At 39.1% G+C, this 22,803-nt stretch overlaps 1 protein-coding gene across 1 annotated transcript in view; it reads left to right on the top strand.

The window, feature by feature from the left end:
- Window positions 1–1,550, top strand: part of MYLK4 (myosin light chain kinase family member 4) — a 229,708-nt gene extending 228,158 nt beyond the window's left edge. The window contains exon 15 of the mRNA XM_073550150.1: window positions 68–1,550. The gene's annotated coding sequence lies outside the window, so the exon portion shown is untranslated. The remainder of the gene's footprint in view (window positions 1–67) is intronic.
- The last annotated feature ends 21,253 nt before the right edge of the window (window positions 1,551–22,803 follow it).

Below are 22,803 nucleotides of genomic sequence, written 5' to 3'. Positions count from 1 at the left end.
TAATGAATTAGGGGAAAAATAACAAAGTGAACTGTTGAACTAACAAGTATTGTATTTTGTTATTCAGAAACACTGCTGTGTGGCGTCTGCTGTGAGACATTTGAGCAGTTCTGGTGCTGTGACCTTCCGCGAGATGACTTGGGCATTTACCAGCTGGATTATTGCCATTTCTACTAAGGGCGGGTCTTGGCATGACGAGGCTAACCTCACCTCTTCCTCTCTCACAAGCTAAAATTGCCTTGTTCAAGAATCTCTTACCAACTATTTCCAAGTGTTTGAGATGCTTAAATGTCCTTTCCTGTTGCTGTAACGCAGGTGTAGGCTTGTAATGCCATTTTCGATGCATTGGTTTCTGGTTGTTATATAGATTTGAATATTTCATAACATTCACAACTGTATTACATGCCAAAATCTTGGCTCTCCCCTCCCATACAATCTACTTACTTACACATACTTCTCCTAAGTAAGTGTCTTTGACATAGGATATTAAGCTGTTACACCCTTTTAGCCTGGAACACTATTAGTGTTTCCGCTTCTGGGTGGTCTGTTTTTCAATAAGATGAGTCGTTTTCAGTCTAATAAAGGGGTGATTCACAGCTATAAGCAATAAGTCATGTGTAGTGCTGATTCCTTTTAGTCTGAGTTGGAGGAACCAAGTTTTTCTGCACTTGGTGACACTTTTCGCTGGACCAACTTAATATTTATAATGTAAAACTTTGGCTTTGTCAGACTGAAAGTGTAACTGTCATTTCACCCAAAATCATAGTATGAGCATTGGCTTCATGCTCTTATCCCCAACAAGATGAAATTGCTTTAAGTGTCTAATGTTTTAAGTGTCATATCAGTCAAGCAAGTAACAGTACTGTCCCAGTTTTCATGCTCTTTAACTTGCCATTCACTCTTTTTGAGTGTGAAGTTGTTTTTAATTAGCATGCTACTAGTACTATAGGTACTTTTAAGTTCCCTTTCCTCATTTCTCAGCATGCCTTGCACTTGTCATTGTCCAATGGCTTGCTTGCCCCAAACTGATAGCCCACTTCTCAGTTATACCTATATGCAGTTTCCCAGACAGGAGAAAAGACAAATACAAGTCCAAGTTCATTCGGTTTCACAGACAGGAGAGCAAGAGTAGAGAAAAACACCCACCCAAGTTCATGCAGTTTCACAGAAAGGAGAGCAAGAGTAGAGACAAACACCCACCCAAGTTCATGCAGTTTTACAGACAGGAGAGCAGGAGTAGAGAGAAACACCTGCCCGAGTTCCTGTAACAATCTCGGTGTCAGATTATAATTGACAAGACACATTGGACCACAAGTTAAGGCAGAAGGGAGACACCTTATGGCCAGAACCTTGGACTCATGTTTTCAGACAGAAATCATATTTTTAAGTACATAAAGTACTTTGCAATTTTGTTAGTCATTGGCTGATGATACAAAGGTTTTTGATGCAGTGACCATTTAAGATAATTTGCTGCTGCTGTCTGAAAATAAAGTTTCCTCTTTATAGTCAGTATCATATCAGCTCTTATTATCTTTAGGGATAGAGTCAAAGTATGCTAAAATTATAAAGGTTTATTAATACACAAAGATTTACAATTAAAAATTCATGGGTAATATTAAATTTTTATGGGTACAATGTGCTTTGATTCACGGGTGAAAAAAGAGGCCGGAGAAATGGTCAGAACATAGTGGCAAAGTGAGAACACCAAAAAAGTTTTATCCACTGTGGGAGATTCATAAGAGACATTTTTATGTCAACTGGTACCCCTACATTAAGTTACTACTCTGTAATAACGGTTTATCATTCAACACAAAACTCATTGTTACTTCATAACAGACGCTGGATCACTGCTCCCCTATTGGATCATTTTCTTGCTACTAGATTATACAGAGAATAACGGAATGTAGGGGTACCAGTTGACATAAAAATGTTTCTTATGAATCTCCGACACTGGATAAAACTTTTTTGTGGTTCTCACTTTGCCACTATGTCCTGACCTTTTCTCCAGCCTCTTTTTTCACTCATGGATCAAAGTACATTGTACCCATAAAAATGTAATATTACCCATGAATTTTTTATTGTAAATCTTTGTGTACTAATAAACCTTTATAATTTTAGTATATTTTGACTCTATCCCTCCTTGTTAAGCATATTATTAAGAGTAGTTAACTATATGGGTACACTATTAATGTGGAACTGGTATCTGTATAATTCATATTATTTTTAGTTGGTCCATCAAGCCAACTCCAAAATAATCTCAATACGTGAATACGAGCAGCAGTAAGGTACAAGTTAGGACACTACGACAGATGGTATTCATGCAAAGTACCAGGAATTATCAAAAAACTTGACTTTTGCAATTTGCAGTTTATTTTTGAATGTAAAAAGAATGTAAATTCATTGGGGAACATTTGCTTAAATAGTCTGATTTAAAGAGTAAATATCATTTTATTCATTATTTCACAAATCAATAGTTCACATGAAAATAAGAAATTTTGTACTTTATTTTATCTGAGAAATCAGCTTATTTTTCCACCAAAACGTATCATTTATTTTCAAATTCTCCTCCCTCTTAATCCTACTTGCATAAAATCTTATCAGTAGTAACTGCTATCTCCTTGATTTATGAAAAAAGAAACAGTAAAATGACAGTTACTCTTTCAATAGCAATTTAAACATAGTCCAGACAGGCTTACAATACACGAAATTTATCACAATAGTTTGTGCTGGATGATACCTGTGGTACATTTTTAGACAATGATGTCTGTTTGCACCATCTATTACTTAGCATACTTATGGCAGAAACCTATGCTGCATTTTGCTAAAAATATTGATGCGGCGTCACATATTAGCTATTCCTGTGAAGCCATGCCTCCTTGTCAGATGAGAAAGTATCTAAAACACATAGTAAATGTGATGCAAGGCATGTAAGAAAGGCTGTTGGATTTGGGTTTTTTGCTCCAATTTCACCAGAATTCTGTTAACTTCCCAGAAGCTTTTGTAGCTACTCAGATGGAATGAAAATGGATTCATTCTAGTTGCAAACAATAAAATGGTGTTCAAAAGTGAACAGAGGCTCATATCCCTATAAGTCTATGTTCACATTGGGATGATTAGAGATCAGGAAACCAGTTTGGGTAGCGATACTCTTTAAAAAGAAAAATACTTGTTTTAGTTGCCAAAATGTTGTTTGCATATTACAACAGTTACAACAGTTGTCCAAGTTATTGTCATGTAATTATTGCCTAAGATTTTTTTTCCTAAATGGTCACAAAGTAGAGGATGCATTACAACTATAAAATTACTTACTGTAAATCTCCTACTTGTCTAGTGGCACTGCACAGGTGTCCTACATTTCTTTCTGAACTGTGATGCAGTGATGACATTGCAATCACATGCATGTGACCGCTGCAGCCAATCACTTGTCTTAGTTGTTACTTGTAGTGATGAGTGAGTGTGCACGGATAGTGTGTTGTCCGAGCATGCTCGAGTGTTATCCAAGTAAAGCCTGCTGACACGGGGCAGGATTTAAAGTCATGGTAAGGTTCTTTACATTATTTTATTACATTTTCAGCTTTTTGGCCTTTTTTTTAGAAATCTTGGACAATCTCTTTAAACATAATGGGCATAAGTAGGACTTAGCAGTGACTTTAATTAACACTAATCTAATCTGCACTATATTCCATAAAATGTCTCACTACGTATGATGAAGTGTCTCTAAGGAGGTAATTTAGAGATTTGTGAGTATTTTCCACCAGCTGATGGACATCCCACTCCCCAATATATACCTTTTAAAACAAAATTATTAAGCTTCAGAAATGTCATATATGGTTTAAAACACAAAAGTCTCAAATGTTTCAGAAAAACGAGCGTATCATGCCAGACACAGTTATACTGGATTTACTTTGGCAAATTCAAACATATGTCCCATTGTGCAACACACGTGAAAACAATCTTTATATTAAATCATGTTTCACAAGGAATGTTTTACATGTGTGTATTTTGATGGATATCTACATAGTTAGAAAAAGTTGATGGGGTCCATTCTATTTTACCTTCAAGTTTTCATGAAATGACATAACAGCGCTGACACATTCTTTTCTTACAACTCTCCACTGTGCTGTTCCTGTGTAATTTCACCTGGAAATGTATGACAGAATTAACAGCTTGGTAGTACCACTCATCATGGTGATTAGGTTATGTCTTCACACACTATGACACTGTATGCACTGTATCATCATATTATGTGTACTTACAAGGATTCAGCTACTCAGCTTTTAATCACGTGATGTCATAGACCTAATGATAAAGAGAAGAATTAGCTAGGTAGAGGGACAAAATGAGTAATTTTAAGTACACAGCGCTGTTTAATATGATGATTGCTATATATTAAAATAAAAACTTTGATGGGAGGAGTGCTTCTTTAAAGGGAACCTGTCACCTCATTTTTCGCATATAAGATGCGGCCACCGCCATTAGTGGCTTATCTACAGCATTCTGTAATGCTGTAGATAAGCCCCCGATGTAACCTGAAAGATAAGAAAAACAAGTTAGATTATACTCACCCAGGGGCACTCCGGTGCGGTTCAGGTCCGATGGGTGTTGCAGGTCCGGGTCTGGCACCTCCCATTTTCATACAATGACGTCCTCTTCCTTGATTCTGTTGCGGCTCCTGTGCAGGCGCACTGATTTGCTCTGTTGAGGTCAGAGCAACAAAGTACTGCAGTGCGCAGGCACCGGGAAAGGTCAGAGAGGTCCGGCGCCTGAGCACTGCAGTACTTTACGCTGCCCTCAACAGGGCAAATCAGTACGCCTGCACAGGAGCCGCGACAGAAGCAAGGAAAAGGACATCGTTGCATGAAGATGGGAGGCGCCGGACCCGGACCCGCGACACCCATCGGACCGGACAACCCACGCAGGTGAGTATAATCTAACGTGTTTTTCTTATCTTTCAGGTTACATCGGGGGCTTATCTACAGCATTACAGAATGCTGCAGAAAAGCCCCTAAAGGTGGTGGCTGCAGCTTATATGCGAATAATGAGGTGACAGGTTCCCTTTAAGGGAGAATTCAAGTGTTAATTAAAACAAACATGTCAGGATATTTCACTGATTCTCTTTGCAAATCAAATTTTTCCCTTTAGTCACTAAAAATGACATACTGTAGATAGGGAGAATGCCCTACAAACATTTCTAGGGCCTTTAAAATAAAGGTAAAACCCATGGGTTTATTGAATATATGTTTTTTAAATACTTTATGAAGATGCAATACTGTATTTTATGCAAAATTGTAAATGAATGTTAATGCAATTTGCACATATTATTTCACTGTTGCAGTGCAGTATATATTCCCTGTATTTTTCTCATTTTTATGTTTACATCTTATTTTCTGTATTTATTTAATAGAGGTTGAATGTATTTAACACAAAGATTACAGGTTTGGTAAGATTTTTAGAGGATCTCAATATTGATAATCAATTTCTATATGAATTCTATGTAGCCTATTGCATAATTCTACATGTGTATTTTACTATATATGTAATGTTGAAAAATCAGATATACCCACAATTCTTCCTGCTCTACATTAGCAGTTACATTACACTTTATATTGGCTGAAGTCTATGAATCAAGCTAATAAGATGACAGCTGCCATTTTTCTTGCTATCGGCCACTCTTCTATATTTCTTTTGCTTTGTTTATTGAGCAGCCATACCAATATGTTTCTGTAGAACATATCCTATTCTAACCATCAGTACAAAGTACAGGTCTCTAATCTATATTTAATGGAACCTTACTTGAAGGCAATTGTAGATTATATTTATTGCTTATTACTACCCTAACTCGCCACTGTCTTGCTGCAACATAATGTATAATCACCTGCTTGGTCAAATGGACTTTTAGAATGTTTCACAACAAAGTAATTTATATTTTTCTTCTTGTTGTTTTGATGTTATGTTAAAATAATGGCAATAATAAATACATTTTATTTAAATATATTATGTTATAGTAGAAAATACTGTTGTTTGGTGATCTGTAACATAAACTACTGAAATAAAAAAAAACATGATTTAGTTTCTGATAAAAAAAAGTTGTCAAACCTTTGTATCTTCTGCAAAAAGAATTTGAATAAATTGCTGTTTTATTCTGCAGGTGTTAAAGGGAGAATGACTGCACACTGCTGTATTCGGATTTACAGAACATATTTTCCAGTTAAGACAACTCTTTTACATTAAAGGGGTTGTCCGGTCAAAATCGATAAGTTTGCAGTGTAACTGCAGACCTATTAATCCCCCCCAGTGAATCCCCCGGGGATTCACCAGTTTCAGGCCCGGGACCGGAGGGTACATATGCGTTATACATCCCCCGGCCAGAGGGCGTGGCCTCACTCCATACACTTATTTAGAGCCGAAGCCGCACCCGCCTAGTTTAACTCATACATACCCTCCGGGCCCAGGTCTGAAACCAGCAAATGTGCAGTGCATTGGGGGATTCACAAGTCTGCAGTCACACAGAGTGACTGCAGACTTGTCTGTTTTGACCTGACAACCCCTTTGAGCAAACCTTGATTTATACTGAAAAGGTTAGGCTCTACGTGCACAACTAATACTTTTAGAAGCAGCAACCAATGAATTTTGATGGATCTCATTGAGTTGTAATATGTTCCAACATTTTTCTGTTAGGGTATCCGTATTTTTCCAGCTTACTACCAAAGAAAATATGGGAATTCCTAAAGGAAAACACATAAACAAAAGTTTAGTCTAACGCTAATGAAAATATATATGCTTAAATACGTTTGTGCACTCGTCTTCTGATTTAATTTAAAAAAAAGTTGCACAAGATTAGAAATAAATTAATAGGCTTGACAAATGTTAAGTCCCAAATGCATCAATAATCATAAAAACATCTACAAAGGAAAAATGATAGTACATTTTTCTAACCATTTTTAATTAATACAGTGAAGGAAATAATTATTTGATCCCTTGCTGATTTTGTAAGTTTGCCCACTGACAAAGACGTGAACAGTCTATAATTTTAAGAGTAGGTTAATTTTAACATTTAGATATAGAATATAAAAGATAAAATCCAGAAAATCACATTGTATAAATTTATATAAATTTATTTGCATTTTGCCGTGAGAAATAGCTATTTGATCCCCTACCAACCATTAAGAGTTCTGGCTCCTACAGACCATTTAGACACTCCACTCATAATCAACTGGTTTCCTGCATTAAAGACAGCTGTCTTACATAGTCACCTTTATAAAGTCTGTCCACAGACTCAATTAGTCATACTCTAACCTTACAACATGGGCAAGACCAAAGAGCTTTCTGAGGATGTCAGGGACAAGTTGAAATAAACACGGCACTCAGAGAGTGAGCGGGAGGTGCACAAGTAAGGTATCCAACCAACTATCAAAAATAGTAAATAATTTGGCACTCAAAAATGGAAAGCAATTTCACAGTTCCTTTATTGTATTAGCATCCAGTTCAACACACTTCTTGATCGTTTTCCATCATACATTTGACCTTCATCAGAAAAAGATTTTCGTGGTTGATTTAACTGAAAAGGAGCTGTAATAGAAGAACCCATAAATTACTAAGTAAACTGTCATGGGTAGGCACTTTTTAGTACTGGATATGTTGATGAGTAGAGTAACATGGAGCAGACGTCTAACAGGCAGTGTGCAGGAGAATTACGCTTATCCTGTGTCCAAAGAACGTGTGTCTCCCTTGCCAGCGGCTCACACGTTCTTTGGACACAGGATAAGCGCAATTCTCCTGCAGCTGTGGTGCTTTTCATGCCAGCACGATTCTTCCCTCCTATGATCCACATGAGAATTTTGGGCATGACATACTACCTGAATACATTACAGCGCTAACCTTGGCGAACACGCTTGTTGCTAAAAATATCACCAGCTTCATTGTTGCCACGCAATTCCCGTATACCGGGCATCTCCTGCATTCTCACTTACTTATAGTGTCCTTTCCTCATTCTGAGCCGCTGCCTATTAAACATCTGCTCCACTATACTCTACTCATCAACATATCCAGTACTAAAAAGTGCCTACCCATGACAGTTTACTTAGTAATTTATGGGTTCTTCCATTACAGCTCCTTTTCAGTTAAATCAACCATGAAAGTTTTTTTCTGATGAAGGTCGATTGTATGACCGAAAATGTTCAAAAAGTGTGTTGAACTGGATGCTAATACAGTAAATGAACTGTGAAATCGCTTTCCATTTGAGTGCCAAGTTATTTACTATTTTTGATGTCAGGGACAAGATCATAGACCTGCACAAAGCTCGAATGGGCTACAAAGCCATAAGTGAGATCCTGGGAGAAAAGGAGACAACTGTTGATGCAATAGTAAGAAAATGGAAGAAATACAAAATGACTGTCAATCGACATTGATCTGGGGCACCATGCAAAATTTCACCTTGAGGCTATCCTTGATCATAAGGAAGGTGAGAGATCAGCCTAAAACTATGTAACAAGGTGGCACGGGGTGGTAGTCATGGGCGAGTTTACTAGGTCACAGTCAGTGAGCACCCCGGCCCCTTGCACATGAAAAGACAGTTCTAATCCCAATCCCAGGTCACAGTTGGTTACCTCCGTCATACTGCGGCTCTCCATGCTGGAACGGCGTCCTCTGTAGAATCATAGAATCATAGAATCGTAGAGTTGGAAGGGACCTCCTGGGCCATCTGGTCCAACCCCCTGCTCAAAGCAGGATTCGCTAAATCATCCCAGTCAGATGTCTGTCCAGCCTCTGTTTGAAGACTTCCATTGAAGGAGAACTCACCACTTCTCGTGGCAGCCTGTTCCACTCATTGATCACTCTAACTGTCAAAAAGTTTTTTCTAATATCTAATCTGTGTCTCTTCCCATTCAGTTTCATCCCATTGCTTCTAGTCTTTCCTTGTGCAAATGAGAATAAAGTTGATGAGGTGTATGTACCACACCTCACACTTTTTAGAGCCCATCAGTGGCAACTTGTTTAATAGAGATGAAATAAATAAGGTAACAATTCCTGAGCTGTCCCTATTCCCAGAGGCTGCTCCTTGGACAACGGCTGCAGCAGTGGAGGCAGCAGCTCCCACTCGGCAAAAGTCCATAGGTGGGCACCTGTGTAGTCCTTATGCCCATTGCTGCTGCCCGGCAGTCCTTTAGCAGCTCTGCTTTAGTCCAGGGGTATGGGGCATGCTCAGAGCAGAGGAGCACGTCCTGCCACAGGCAATCCTGCCCAGGCTCTGCTTTCGAAGCAGGAACTTCTTGCTCTTGACTGGGCTGCTAACCCAACCCACCAGGTTAACCACTGATGACCCTTGCTCTAACATACAGCTTACACAGTATAGAAAAAAAGAGATATTACACATAGCACTGATATCACAGCAAAACAATAACAGACATAATACATTTCAGGACAATATAAGAACGTACAACTAGATTATCCGGGTACCCATGAGGTAAGAGAGGGGGCAGATGAGGGTCTCCGCCACCTCATTTCAACTACATGGGGGAACTTGTTACTGATCTCCAGGCAGCTGGGACCACAGTCACCAAGAAAACCATTGGTTACACATTACGCCATAAAGGTTTAAAATCCTGCAGTGCCCACAATGTCCCCCTGCTCAAGAAGGCACATGTGCAGGCCCATCTGAAGTTTGCCAATGAAAACCTGGATGATTCTGTGAGTGATTGGGAGAAGGTGCTGTGGTCAGATGAGACAAAAATTGAGCTCTTTAGCATTAACTCAACTCACTGTGTTTGGAGGAAGAGAAATGCTGCCTATGACCAAAAGAACATCGTCGACACTGTCAAGTTGCGTTCACACGTTGCACGTTTTTTCGCATTTTCGTGGTGGTTTTTACCTCCAAAATGCGAAAAAACAGCATCCCATGCAATCCTATGGGATTCCGCAATGCTGTGCTAATGCTGCGGATTTTCCCATAGCGGAATCGCATTGCAGAAAAATCCACAGCATGCTCATTAATTTGCAGAATCGCAACTGTGAATCAGTTTTACAAGCGATGCTACAGATCGCTTGGAAAACGCTAGCATTCTGCAAGCTAATTACGCTTGCAAATCGCTAGTTTTTCCGCTGGAAAATTGCATGAATTTAAAATGCGATTTTCCCGCGGAATGGAATTCCGGAATTCTCGCGGTAACTTCCGCAACATGTGCACATAGCCTGAAGCATGGAAGGTGGAAACATTATGTCTTGGGGGTGTTTCTCTGCTAAGGGCTCAGAACTACTTCACTACATCAATGCGAGAATGGCTGGAGCCATGTACCGTAAAATCCTGAGTGACAACCTCCTTTCCTCTGCCAGGACATTAAAAATGGGTCATGGCTGGGTTTTCCAGCAAGACAATCACCCAAAACATACTGCCAAGGCAACAAAGGAATGGCTCAAAAAAAAGCACATTAAGGTCATATAGTGACCTAGCCAGTCTCCAGACCTTAATCCCATAGAAAACTTATGGAGTGAGTTGAAGTTCTGAGTTTCCAAGCGACAGCCTCAAAATCTTAATGATTTAGAGATGATCTGCAAAGAGGAGTGGACCAAAATTCCTCCTGACATGTGTGCAAACCTCATCATCAACTGCAAAAAAAAGTCTGACTGCTGTGCTTGCCAACAAAGGTTTTACCACCAAGTATTAAGTCTTGTTTGCCAGAGGGATAAAATACTTATTTCTCACTGCAAAATGCACATAAATTTATATAATTTATACAATGTGATTTTCTGGATTTTATTTATGATATTCTATCTCTCAATGTTAAAATTAACCTACCCTTAAATTATAGACTGGTCATGTCTTTGTTAGTTGGCAAACTTACAAAATCAGCAAGGGATCAAATAATTATTTCCTTCACTGTAATTTCATGCGACAAACTTATAGCAAGGAATAAAATGCTGGTTACCTATATCATATACCGTGTACAATAATGTGCATCACCTTATAATGCATAATCTAATGGGAACAATTTCCTAAATCCATGCGCCTACTGCTATTAACTGGGCAAGTAACCAAAGGATAGGAAAGAAACCCTGCCAGGCACCAAATGAACCACCACTCCCAACATGCATTTCACAAAAAAACTCCGGACAAAGCATTTTTGGAGAATCGCACATTGGGAGCAGTGTATAGGTTTTATTGAAAGCTGTATAACCCTAGTATCCTGGGTTACTGTTATATCTGCAACATCAAATGCCCATCTTTTTTTCCTGTAGTTTTGTTCATTTTTAAGTGGTTGAGTGTAAATTTATGAATTATAAAAGTCTATACAATGCTGCTTGACAGTTTGCTACTCCTTGAGATTTTTCCATATTTCTGTATAAGTTTCATCAAAAAATATGCAAAGCACAAGCCGCGGAGACACCATCACATGTTTCTCAACGCAAGCAATGACTATCCAGGTCTTTCCCCGGGAAGGAACAACCACGGGAAGGGCAGTCTCCAATGAAAGAAACACCTATGCCAAAACATGGCATCCATCCACAGACAGCTGTTTCGGGTTATTGCCCCTCATCAGTGTGGAGTAGGAAACTGGCCAGTAGGAGCAATGCCTAGTAGAAGACTCATCTAAAACAGAATCAGGTTTTTACACATGTTCTAAAAGTAAATGAGAACCAAATCAAACAAATGAACCATAAATAATAGACTTTGTCCATTCTTACATGAGGTAAATGATCCAATATCACATGTCTGTGAGTGGCAAATGTATGGAACCCTTAGAATTAGCAGAAAATATGAAGGTAAAATTAAGGCTAAGTGCACACGTACTGGAACTCTCGCGGAAATTACTGCGAGAATTCTGGAATTCCATTCCGCGGGAAAATCGCATTTTAAATTCCCGCGATTTTCCTGCAGAAAAACCAGCATTTTGCAAGCGTATTTAGCTTGCAAAATGCTAGCGTTTTCGAAGCGATCTGTAGCATCGCTTGGAGAACTGATTGACAGGTTGCTCACACTCGTCAAACATAGTGTTTGACGAGTGTGACCAACTTTTTACTACTGAGGCCGCCTATGCGGCATCAGTAGTAAAAGATAGAATGTAAAAAAAAATAAAAAATGGTGTTATTCTTACCTTCCGACGTCCCGCGCATCCGTTCCCAGTAATCCTTTGCGAAAATGCCCGCGATGACGTCCGTTCTCGCGGGATGACACTTCGCGATCCCGCAAGAACAGACGCCATCGCGGGCATTTTCGCAAAGGACTACTGGGAACGGGAGCGTGGAGAGAGGCGGGAAGGCTGCGCGGGACATTGGAAGGTGAGAATAACAATATTTTTTTATTTTAAATTCTATTTTTTACAGGGATATGGTACCCAAAGCCCGGAGGACAGTCTCCTCTCCTCCGGACCATGGGTACCATCCGCAAATGTTCTGCTTACTTTCCGCATGGTGTGCACAGCCACATGCGGGAAGTAAGCGGAACAATGCATTCCTATGGGTGCGGGATCACCGCGATTCCGCAAATTAATGAGCATGCTGCGTTTTTTACCGCGAAGCGATTCCGCAGCGGTAAAAACCGCAGCATTAGCACAGCATTTCGGAATCCCATAGGAATGCATGGGATGCTTATTTTTCGCGTTTTCGCTGCAAAATCGCGCGGTTAAAACCGCCGCGGAAACGCGAAAAAAACGCCATGTGTGAACTCAGCAAGAGTTTAGATGCCACCAATCCACAGACAGATTGTGTACAAGTGGAGAAAATTCAAGACCATTATTATCCTCCCCAGAAGTAGTCAACCAACAGAGATCACTCAAAGTTATGTTTAGAGACAGAAAAACACTATACTACAGCACAAAAACTTCATACTATCTGTGACGTACAGTGGAGGTAGTAGTATCATGGTTTGGGTCCCTTTTGCTGCATTTAGGACACAGGTATATTTAGGACCAAAGATCATTTGGCCCCAAACTTCTTGCCAAAGTCCCTGGATCTCTGTCGACGACCACATCGAACTGTGTCAGCATCAACATGTTGAGGACAAAGTTCAATCCCATGATAAAGCAGAGAACAATGAGTACATATCACCACCCAAACTGGTGATATGTACTCATTAAAGGGCATTATTACCTTATGTGTAACTTTTTTAGGGGGTAAAAAAAACTGCACCAAGTCTTTCTAGAGGTCACATGTGTTTGATTTCTGTGCAATTCCTTTTTAGGGCACTCTCAGAATGACAATAATGCCCCTTGTGCTATTATTTTCTGGTGGGGGGGCAATTTTATCATCTACGGGGTACAAAGAAGGCATTATTACTACATAATGTAGATGTGCACTTTTACTCTTTTGGGCACTAAAAGGAGAACTGATGCCACACTAAACAGAAGGCACAGGCTCAGCATTGAGATATCAGCAGGATGGAGAGTTTGTGTACTTTGAGAATAGAAGGGGACGGTGCAAAATATATGAGAAATGAAATTTATCTGTGTTGCAAACTCAGAAGATGAGTTGTAACTAGAACAATTTTTCATGGTGGTCTAGGAAAGTTGGAGCGTGAACAACTCCTATCAGAAAGGACATCAACTGTGAGTCACTATGCATAATTGTACTGTAATCTCATATTCAGTCTGCAAAACTGCTGTCTACCACTATATGGTTACTGTAATATAGTCATATTGGTCTTGGTCTTTGTAACAGCATTGTCATCTGCTGATGTGCCTGACCACTAATACCTACAATAATTAGGGTGTGCCGTCGATGTACACCCCCTTGTTTTAATCTTTTAGCTATGTCTATGAAAGTGATTCATATTTTTTCTCCCACTAGAACATATGATACTCTCAGATTATAAGTAAACAGATTCATATCTTTATATTTATATATACAATATACCAATGGCGCTAGTGTGCAGGGTTGATTCAGCAGCAAGTAAGGAACCCCCACACCACCAGGGGTGAAAATAAACAATTTAAACAAAATGATACTCGCGCTATGAATCAATGGAGAATAAAAAAAAAATATATATATATATGTATATATATATATATATAGTTACCTGTAGGATCAAGGCAATAAACTCATAAGCATTAGATGTTAGAGGGTACTGAGTATTGATGGATCAAACTACAAAAAGACAAAACAAAGCATAAGTTTTAAATCTGAAAATGCAAAGTCATAAAAAAAAAAAAAAAATGTGAAGTGTCCGGGTTAGACTCTAGTGACTAAGAGCATGGTCGGTATTGCGTTCTAATAGTTAATTAAAAACACCTACCATATAACTATACAAACATAAATAAAAACAGAAACAAACACACTGGGGGAACCATAAAGTGCTATATATGTACCTTGCACATACCCCCACTGTGACTATTACCTCTGAATAGGAGTGCAGTGGGAAACGCCCGGTGGTTCACTAATGTGAACGGACGTTTAAGCAGTAGATTCACCGCTGTGAGCGGACTATTAAGCAATAGAAATCAGTGGCATATACTTGCTAATCATTTAGGAAGTCTCTCAATTAGTAGATAAAAACTAACTATGCAGACATAAATAAAAACAGAAACAAACACACTGGGGGAACCATAAAGTGATATAAATGTACCTTGCACATACCCCCACTGTGACTAATACCTCTGAATAGGAGTGCAGTGGGAAACGCCCGATGGTTCACTAATGTGAACAGACTTTTAAACAGTAGATTCACCGCTGTGAGCGGACTTTTGCTTTTGAGCGGTAGAAGCCAGCGGCATATACTTGCTAATCGTTTAGGCAGTCTCTCAATCAGTAGAAAAAAAATAAAAAAAATAAAATAAAACACCGAGCTCTGTTCCGGCCGGTAACAGGCTGCAGGTGTAACAGGCTCCAGGTGCTGGCAAACGTCCGATAATTCTCCGATGGTGATAGATCCCACGTGAATGACGTGAGAGCAGGGAAAAGAGCATAAATGATCGCTCACCAAAGTAGACACAGTCCAATGGCGGTCAGCATACCAGCCGCATTATAGATTGTTGACACCCGCGGTCAGCGTGGTGTGAATCTGGCAGGACCTGCGATGATAATCCAGATCGCGAGAGGCGCGCAATCACGTGATGTCTGATAACAAGAGTGCTGCTTGAGCCAAAATTCCAACTAGTTTCGGAATAGCATGGATTCCTTCCTCAGGGATGGCTCACAGTTATCGAGCATGACAAGGGAACGGAGGCAATGACTCATTTTTTGAGTCAATCGCAGTTATTTACTCCAGAGAAGGTAGATTTTATCAGGGAATGTGCTCTTTTTATTCTTTCACATAATTATTTTAGGTATGAGGAGAACTACTACACCCAGCGATGGGGTACAGCCATGGGTACCAGATTCGCACCGGGTTATGCTAACCTGTATGTGGGCAAGTGGGAGGAGCTCCACATTAATCGGGACGGCGGCCTGTGCGCGGGTCTGGTCCTGTGGCTGCGCTTCATTGATGATGTCTTTTTCATCTGGGAGGGAGGTGTTTCTTCTCTTCAACAGTTTTTAAATAACATTAATAAAAATGAGTTTTATTTACATTTCACTGCTACTACTAGCAAGGTCGGTGTACATTTTTTGGACCTCAATATTTTTGTTGACTGTGGCAAAATTCAAACTTGCACTTATAATAAACCCACTGATTCAAATAGCTATATCTCAATGACTAGTTGCCATCTCCCAAGATGGCTGCTTAATGTTCCACGCAGCCAATTCATGAGAGCACATCGTTATTGCTCCAGCCCCACACAGTATGACCGCGAGGCAAATACTCTTACCAAAAAATTTTTGGATAAAGGGTATGATTATCAGCATTTAAAAGATACCCAAGTCAAGGTGAAAGAGATTCCTCGGAGTCAACTACTGTGTACTAACCAATTAATAGAGGGAGAGGACCCTAAAGAAACCGAGCAGATAACTATACCAATCATTACACAATATAATTCAAATATTCACTTATTCAAAAAAATTGTTAATAAACATTGGGATCTTCTAAAAGAAGATAAGATAATTGGAGAAAAATTATCCCAACATCCGCGATTTGTGTTTAAAAAGGCAAGAAATTTAGCCAATATTATTGCCCCTACAGTACGGAACTCTATTTTTCCAAGTGTTACTTTGGGTCCTTTTAAGGAATCAGTAAAAGGCTTTTTTCCTTGTAAAAAGTGCAAGGTGTGTAAAACACTCAATCCTACTAAACAGCAGAGTGTAATAGTGTCACGCGGGATCTATCACCATCGGAGAATTATTGGACGTTTGCCAGCACCTGGAGCCTGTTACTGGCCGGAACAGAGCTCGGTGTTTTATTTTATTTTTTTTATTTCTTTTCTACTGATTGAGAGACTTCCTAAACGATTAGCAAGTATATGCCGCTGGCTTCTACCGCTCAAAAGCAAAAGTCCGCTCACAGCGGTGAATCTACTGTTTAAAAGTCTGTTCACATTAGTGAACCATCGGGCGTTTCCCACTGCACTCCTATTCAGAGGTAATAGTCACAGTGGGGGTATGTGCAAGGTACATTTATAGCACTTTATGGTTCCCCCAGTGTGTTTGTTTCTGTTTTTATTTATGTCTGCATAGTTAGTTTTTATCTACTAATTGAGAGACTTCCTAAATGATTAGCAAGTATATGCCACTGGCTTCTATTGCTTAATAGTCCGCTCACAGCGGTGAATCTACTGCTTAAACGTCTGTTCACATTAGTGAACCACCGGGCGTTTCCCACTGCACTCCTATTCAGAGGTAATAGTCACAGTGGGGGTATGTGCAAGGTACATATATAGCACTTTATGGTTCCCCCAGTGTGTTTGTTTCTGTTTTTATTTATGTTTGTATAGTTATATGGTAGGTGTTTTTAATTAACTATTAGAACGCAATACCGACCATGCTCTTAGTTACTAGAGTCTAACCCGGACACTTCACTTTTTTTTTTTTCTTTATGACTTTGCATTTTCAGATTTAAAACTTATGCTTTGTTCTGTCTTTTTGTAGTTTGATCCATCAATACTCAGTACCCTCTAACATCTAATGCTTATGAGTTTATTGCCTTGATCCTACAGGTAACTATATATATATATATATATATATATTATTCTCCATTGATTCATAGCGCGAGTATCATTTTGTTTAAATTGTATATCTTTATATTTATCCACTATGAACCTCCTCTATCAAGTGGATGCCCAAACATTCAGTTTGTCCATTTCAGCTTGTTGCTTGTTGCTTATGAATGTGTTCCATACACTGCACTATGCTACAAAGCTTGTTGTCATCTGCAAAAATAGAGAGAGTGCTAATAAATCCGTTTTCTATAACATTAATAAATAGTTTGAATAATAGCGGACCCAACACTGAACCTTGTCGTGCACCACTTATAACTAGAGACCATTCAGAGTAGCATTCGTTCACCACTATTCTCTTGGAGCAGTCTTTCAGCCAGTTTTTGATCCAGTTACAAAGGTTACTTTCTATACCTTTCAGTGAGTCCTAACAATTTAGGGATAAATATATCTATATACCTATCAGTGATAACTAAACCTATAGCTCACTAGTCCTAAATTTACCTATTAGTGTTGCACAGAATTACTAAATCATGGTGGCCTTCATCCAAAAACAACACCACATCTGTCCACAGGTTGTGTGATGCATTGCAGCTCTAGTCCGTTGAAGTGAATGGGGCAAATAAATTGTCGACAGATGGGTAAGATCAGGAGAATTTCCAACATAATGTCTGTGTTTGCTTCTCCATAGAATTTTATGAACAACAACTCCCATCTCCTATCTCTGTATTGTGAAAATCTGTCCTCAATGAAGACAAATTTTACCCATAAATGGAGAGTAATTAATTAGTCCAAGAGGGAAAAATCAGATGTATTAGAAAATGTCTTATTTTGACACCTAGTATTGAGGTATACAGAAAAAATGAAAACGATGGATAGTCTCTAAGGGTTTTGTTAAGGTTTCCTGCCTCCCATTATCAGTATATCTCACTTATGATTTACTTTATTGCATTCATTTTTCAGATTAACAATCTTATATGAGTTGTTGAACAGACAGTGATAGACAGTGGTACTCTATTTTGGGATAGTAACCAATATGAGATTTTAAAAAACATATTATAAATTGCTCAATGTAAAAGCTTTGATCACAATGCAGCGTAAAGTCTTTACATGGTGGATTATGATGTTCCTTGTGTTTTAGTCATAAATACATGTTTCATCATTCTATTATTTGCTTTCTTACTGTCCCGTTGTTTAACCTTCTTTGTTTGTTTTCCACTCTGGCTAAACTCTTCCTCACTCTCTCTAATGTATAATATCTAGGCCAAGCATAACATTTCCCATAGAGTGCTTCCCTGAAATGGCTTCAACAGGGTGAGTATGTGGGTAAGGCGAACGTCACAGCATCTGTAGGAAAAACAATGCTGTCCTTCAACGTATTCATACCTCTGGGGTCATGAGAGTTTGACGCTCCTTTACCGAAATACACTGTTGGACCAAAAAATAGAACTCAGCGTCCATTTCATTAGACTATTCAGTCTTGAGTTTGTGTGAAATGTAAAGGCTCGATGACCAAGATAATCATTTAAAATGTCAACTGAGAAGTGGGCATACTGAACAGATCTATGAAGATAGCAATAAATGTCAGAACACTGCATGCTGAATGGTTATTGCTCTTTTACATATCTCCGCTTATCCTATGGCGAAACAGTTGGGATTAGCTAAAAGTTAAACATGCAGTTTATAGAGATATAAGAATGAATTTACTGTAGTGACCTCATTGAGTGCTTTAGTGTAGATCAGTCACCAACGGCGTGATGCAACTTCAACCCAACTCACAGGTCAGCTTTCTCAATTCCATCTAGGTCAAGCCAAGGTCACTTTCTTGATTCCATAATAGAGCATATGTTTTGGGCTTGCTTTTATTATAAAAATGAGTCACATATTTTAATTCTTCCATTTTTGTGTACATATACAGTACTGTGCAAAATTTTTAGGCAGGTGTGGAATAATCCTTGCACGTGTTTTAGGCAGGTATTTGAATACCGCCAAATCAAATATTGATTCTTCAGTCCAGATCACCTGCTGCAATTTTTCTGCACCTCAGTTCCTAAGTTTTTGTGCACAACTGAGTTGTTTGACCGTTTTTCTATATCAAAGCTATGGCTTTTTGGCTGCAATACTTCCATGATTACCACTTTGAGACATACTTCTCTGAATAGTACATGGCTATAGCTGGGTCCCACTGGTTGTTGCCAGTTCTGAGCTGATGGCACTGCTTGACCTTGAATTTTAAAAGAAGTAAGAATGAGTGCCTTTCATTTGTTGTACTCAATTTCCTTGGCTGATCACTGCATCTATTGTTACGGTTCTGCAGCACAGGACTAGGGTAGGAGGGGGAGAACTGACCTTGCACTGTGACTAGGCTGATACCCTACGATGGAGTGGGCGACCCATTCCTTGTGAATAGACCCACCGATGATCCTAGGCTGAGCTCAAGCGAAGACCTATAGATAGGGGGAAGTGGGTCCCTGAAAGATCTGAGGACTGGGTACAAAAACGGGTCACCTCCTAGTAGAAAACAAAGAGGAGGCTGCAGAAACAAACTGAAAACAGAAACTAAGACTAGCAGAACCAGAGGTCCCAGACCTGCACTAATTAAACACACAGAAGGCAAAGCAAGGCTCCAAGCCAGACTTCAAGCAGATTAACACTGTTGTCCAGCAAGGAATGGAAGACAGGTGCAGGTTAATAAAGGGTGATACAATCACCTGACCCAAGACAAACCCAGCACCAGGGGAAAAAGACCAGTAGCCAGAACACTACAAGAAAATGGCAGATAGTCACAACTGAACAGATTCTAACATCTATGATCCTTAAAATTGCCTATTTTTTGGTGCTTCTTCAAGATACCTCAAGCAGCACATCTTAAAAACCACAGAGTGCTTTTTAATATCTATCTAGTAGAGACATTCCTGATGCAGAGTGTCTTGTTGCTGTTTTAAGTCTTGCCATGGGATATGATCTGTGACATGAAGATGTCTTCCATGACCTCATCTTTGTAGCAGAGTTTGGCTCAGTCCTGTTTCAGTTGATGACTGTGTTTCATATTCAAGTGTTTTATTGTGGATATTTCATAACAATTAGTATTGAGAAGTGAAAGCTGAGCTTTGATTGGCTGCTATGGGCAGCTAGGCTAGTTTTGCTATAGACAGTTTTTCATTATCTCCCCCACTGTGGCTTTTTTAAGAAGTGAAATCATGACACGGATTTTACATGTAAAGTTTTTTCTGCACAAGCGTAAAGATTTTTTTTTGCCAGCACTCTACAAATGAAAATGATGATCATCACCTGTTTGTGATAATTGGTTACACATACACCTGACAAAAATAATAGAAAATCCCTCACTTTGTATAAGCATACCTAGGAGAATTGATGCTGTTTTGAAGACAAAGAGTGGTCACACAAAGTATTCATTGAAATTTTTATTTTGTTCATTCACTTTGCATTTTGTTAGTTGATAAAAGAAATCTATTACCTAGTTTGGTGTGAAGCAATTTGCAGGACCCAATCCAGCGGACACGTCAGCGACTTTTGCTGCCAGATTGTTGCCCAGCGAATCATCTCCTTCTTGCCGGTAACTGGGGCTCTTCTTATGCCTTCTTTATCCTGTTGTAATGATGACAACGTGCCAGTCCAACTATTCCATAGTGGAGGCAGGGTTGACCGAAGACATTTCACTGGTCTTCCATCCTGCAGCCACAGATTACCGATGTGGTTGCTGGACCAGGTCCTGCAAATTTATTTCTTTAAGCACTCAGTTTGCAGCACTTTTTTCATGTGCCTAAAACTTTTGCACTGTACTGTAACTTATTGACTTACTTTTTTTCTTTGGAAGAACGAAGAAAACGGAATTTCCATCATTTTTCTAATTATTTTTTCTATTGTTAACATGCGGTTGACATAGCAAATTATGGTACCGTAACCTTGTTCTACAGATTTATAGGAATATGGTGATAACAAATAAGTATAGAGTGTTTTTACATTTAGTACTTTTGAGTAATAAAGCCATGTTTTATGTAAAAAAAAATAGCTCTGTGTTCACAGACTATGCACATTAAAATCACTGTTTATTGGTAACAATTTAAAAATTAAACAAAATTTCAAAAATCTCCCCAAATCGTGATAATATCCAAAGTGATGAAAAAGGTAACCCCTGCTCCCCAACAGCTCTCTCTGAAGGTCCTTATGAGCCTCTATTTACAATGACATATTAGGGACAATATACAAGAAAATAAAAACGGACATATGCATATGTTTCTACATACAGTTGTGCTCAAAAGTTTACATACACAGCAGAATTTTTGCTTTCTTGGCCTTTTTTTCAGAAAATATGACTGATAACACCAAAACTTTTTCTCCACTCATGGTTAGTGGTTTGGTGAAGCCATTTATTGTCAAACTTCTGTGTTTTCTCTTTTTAAATCATAATGACAACGCAAAACATCCAAATGACCCTGATCAAAAGTTTACATACCCTGCCACATCACTTCCACATTGGTAGAGGCAGAGCTCATGATCCCGCATGCCCTTATTGAAAAAGAGGTCTGTGAGGCATCAGCACCTTAACCCCGTTTGGAAGTGTCGGAAAGGGAGAGACGGCTCACTCTCACACAGTCAGTGTATGCGCAGTGCTCCCACATGCCCTTATTGAAAACAAAGCTTGAGACGCATCAGTGCCTCAGCCCCGCTCAAGGGTGCCGGTGACAGAGACCGCACGCTTACAGACAGCATCTGCGCAGTGGCCAAGGGCAGGGCAGATGCGTGTCGGTGCCTGCACACAGGCAAACAGAGGAGCAAAGAGAGCAGCTAAGGCCTCATCTCAAACCGCCCCCCCCCTTTTTTTTTTTTTTTTTTATTTAAAACAATGCACATAGTGCCTGCCCACAATGAAAGTGAGGCTGAGCTCAAAAGCGATGATCTCTGAATGCGGTATCTATTTGTGCAATAATAGGACAATTGGTGACAGTATGTTGGCTGGTTTGAGGGAGTTACCACATTCACAAAGATATTCATCTCATGAATCACCGAATCCAAAATAACTAATGTAATGAGGGTCAAGGTAATTTTAGCCATCACAAAAGCAAATAAAATTCATATTATTTGTCTGTAATCAGAGAAATGAAGGGGTGCAGATGTGCTCACCCACACAATGCATGCCCTAAAAAGTATTGGTATATGAATAGCTACTGCCATTAACTGGCATGCTCTGGAATGCTTCAACATATCCCATTGATTTTGAGATTGTTTTTACATGAGACATCATACTTCATGATAATGGTAAATTTAAATCTTTTGTGTTTATTTATAAAAAAATATCAGAAATTTGCCAACATTTTTTAACCCCTTTACCCCCGAGGGTGGTTTGCACGTTCATGACCGGGCCAATTTTTACAATTCTGACCACTGTCCCATTATGAGGACATAACTCTGGAATGCTTCCATGGATCCCAGTGATTCTGACATTGTTTTCTCTTGACATATTGTACTTCATGTTAGTGGTAAAATTTCATTTATATAACTTGTGTTTATTTGTGAAAAAAATAAAAATTTGGCAAAAATTTTGAAAATTTCGCAATTTTCCAACTTTGAATTTTTATGCTCTTAAATCACAGAGATATGGCGCACAAAAAACTTGATAAGTAAATTTTTTTGTTAGGAAGTTATAAGGGTTAAAAGTTGACCAGTGATTTCTCATTTTTACAACACCATTTTATTTTTAGGGACCACAATACATTTGAAGTCACTTTGAGGGGTCTTTGTGATAGAAAATACCCAAAAGAGACAC

This window comes from Dendrobates tinctorius, unplaced genomic scaffold, assembly GCF_039654945.1.
Source record: "Dendrobates tinctorius isolate UK_male_01 unplaced genomic scaffold, ASM3965494v1 ptg000163l, whole genome shotgun sequence".
NCBI lineage: Eukaryota > Metazoa > Chordata > Amphibia > Anura > Dendrobatidae > Dendrobates > Dendrobates tinctorius.
The sequence above is the reverse complement of the archived record's forward strand: the minus strand, read 5'-3'. Positions and strand labels throughout refer to the sequence as shown.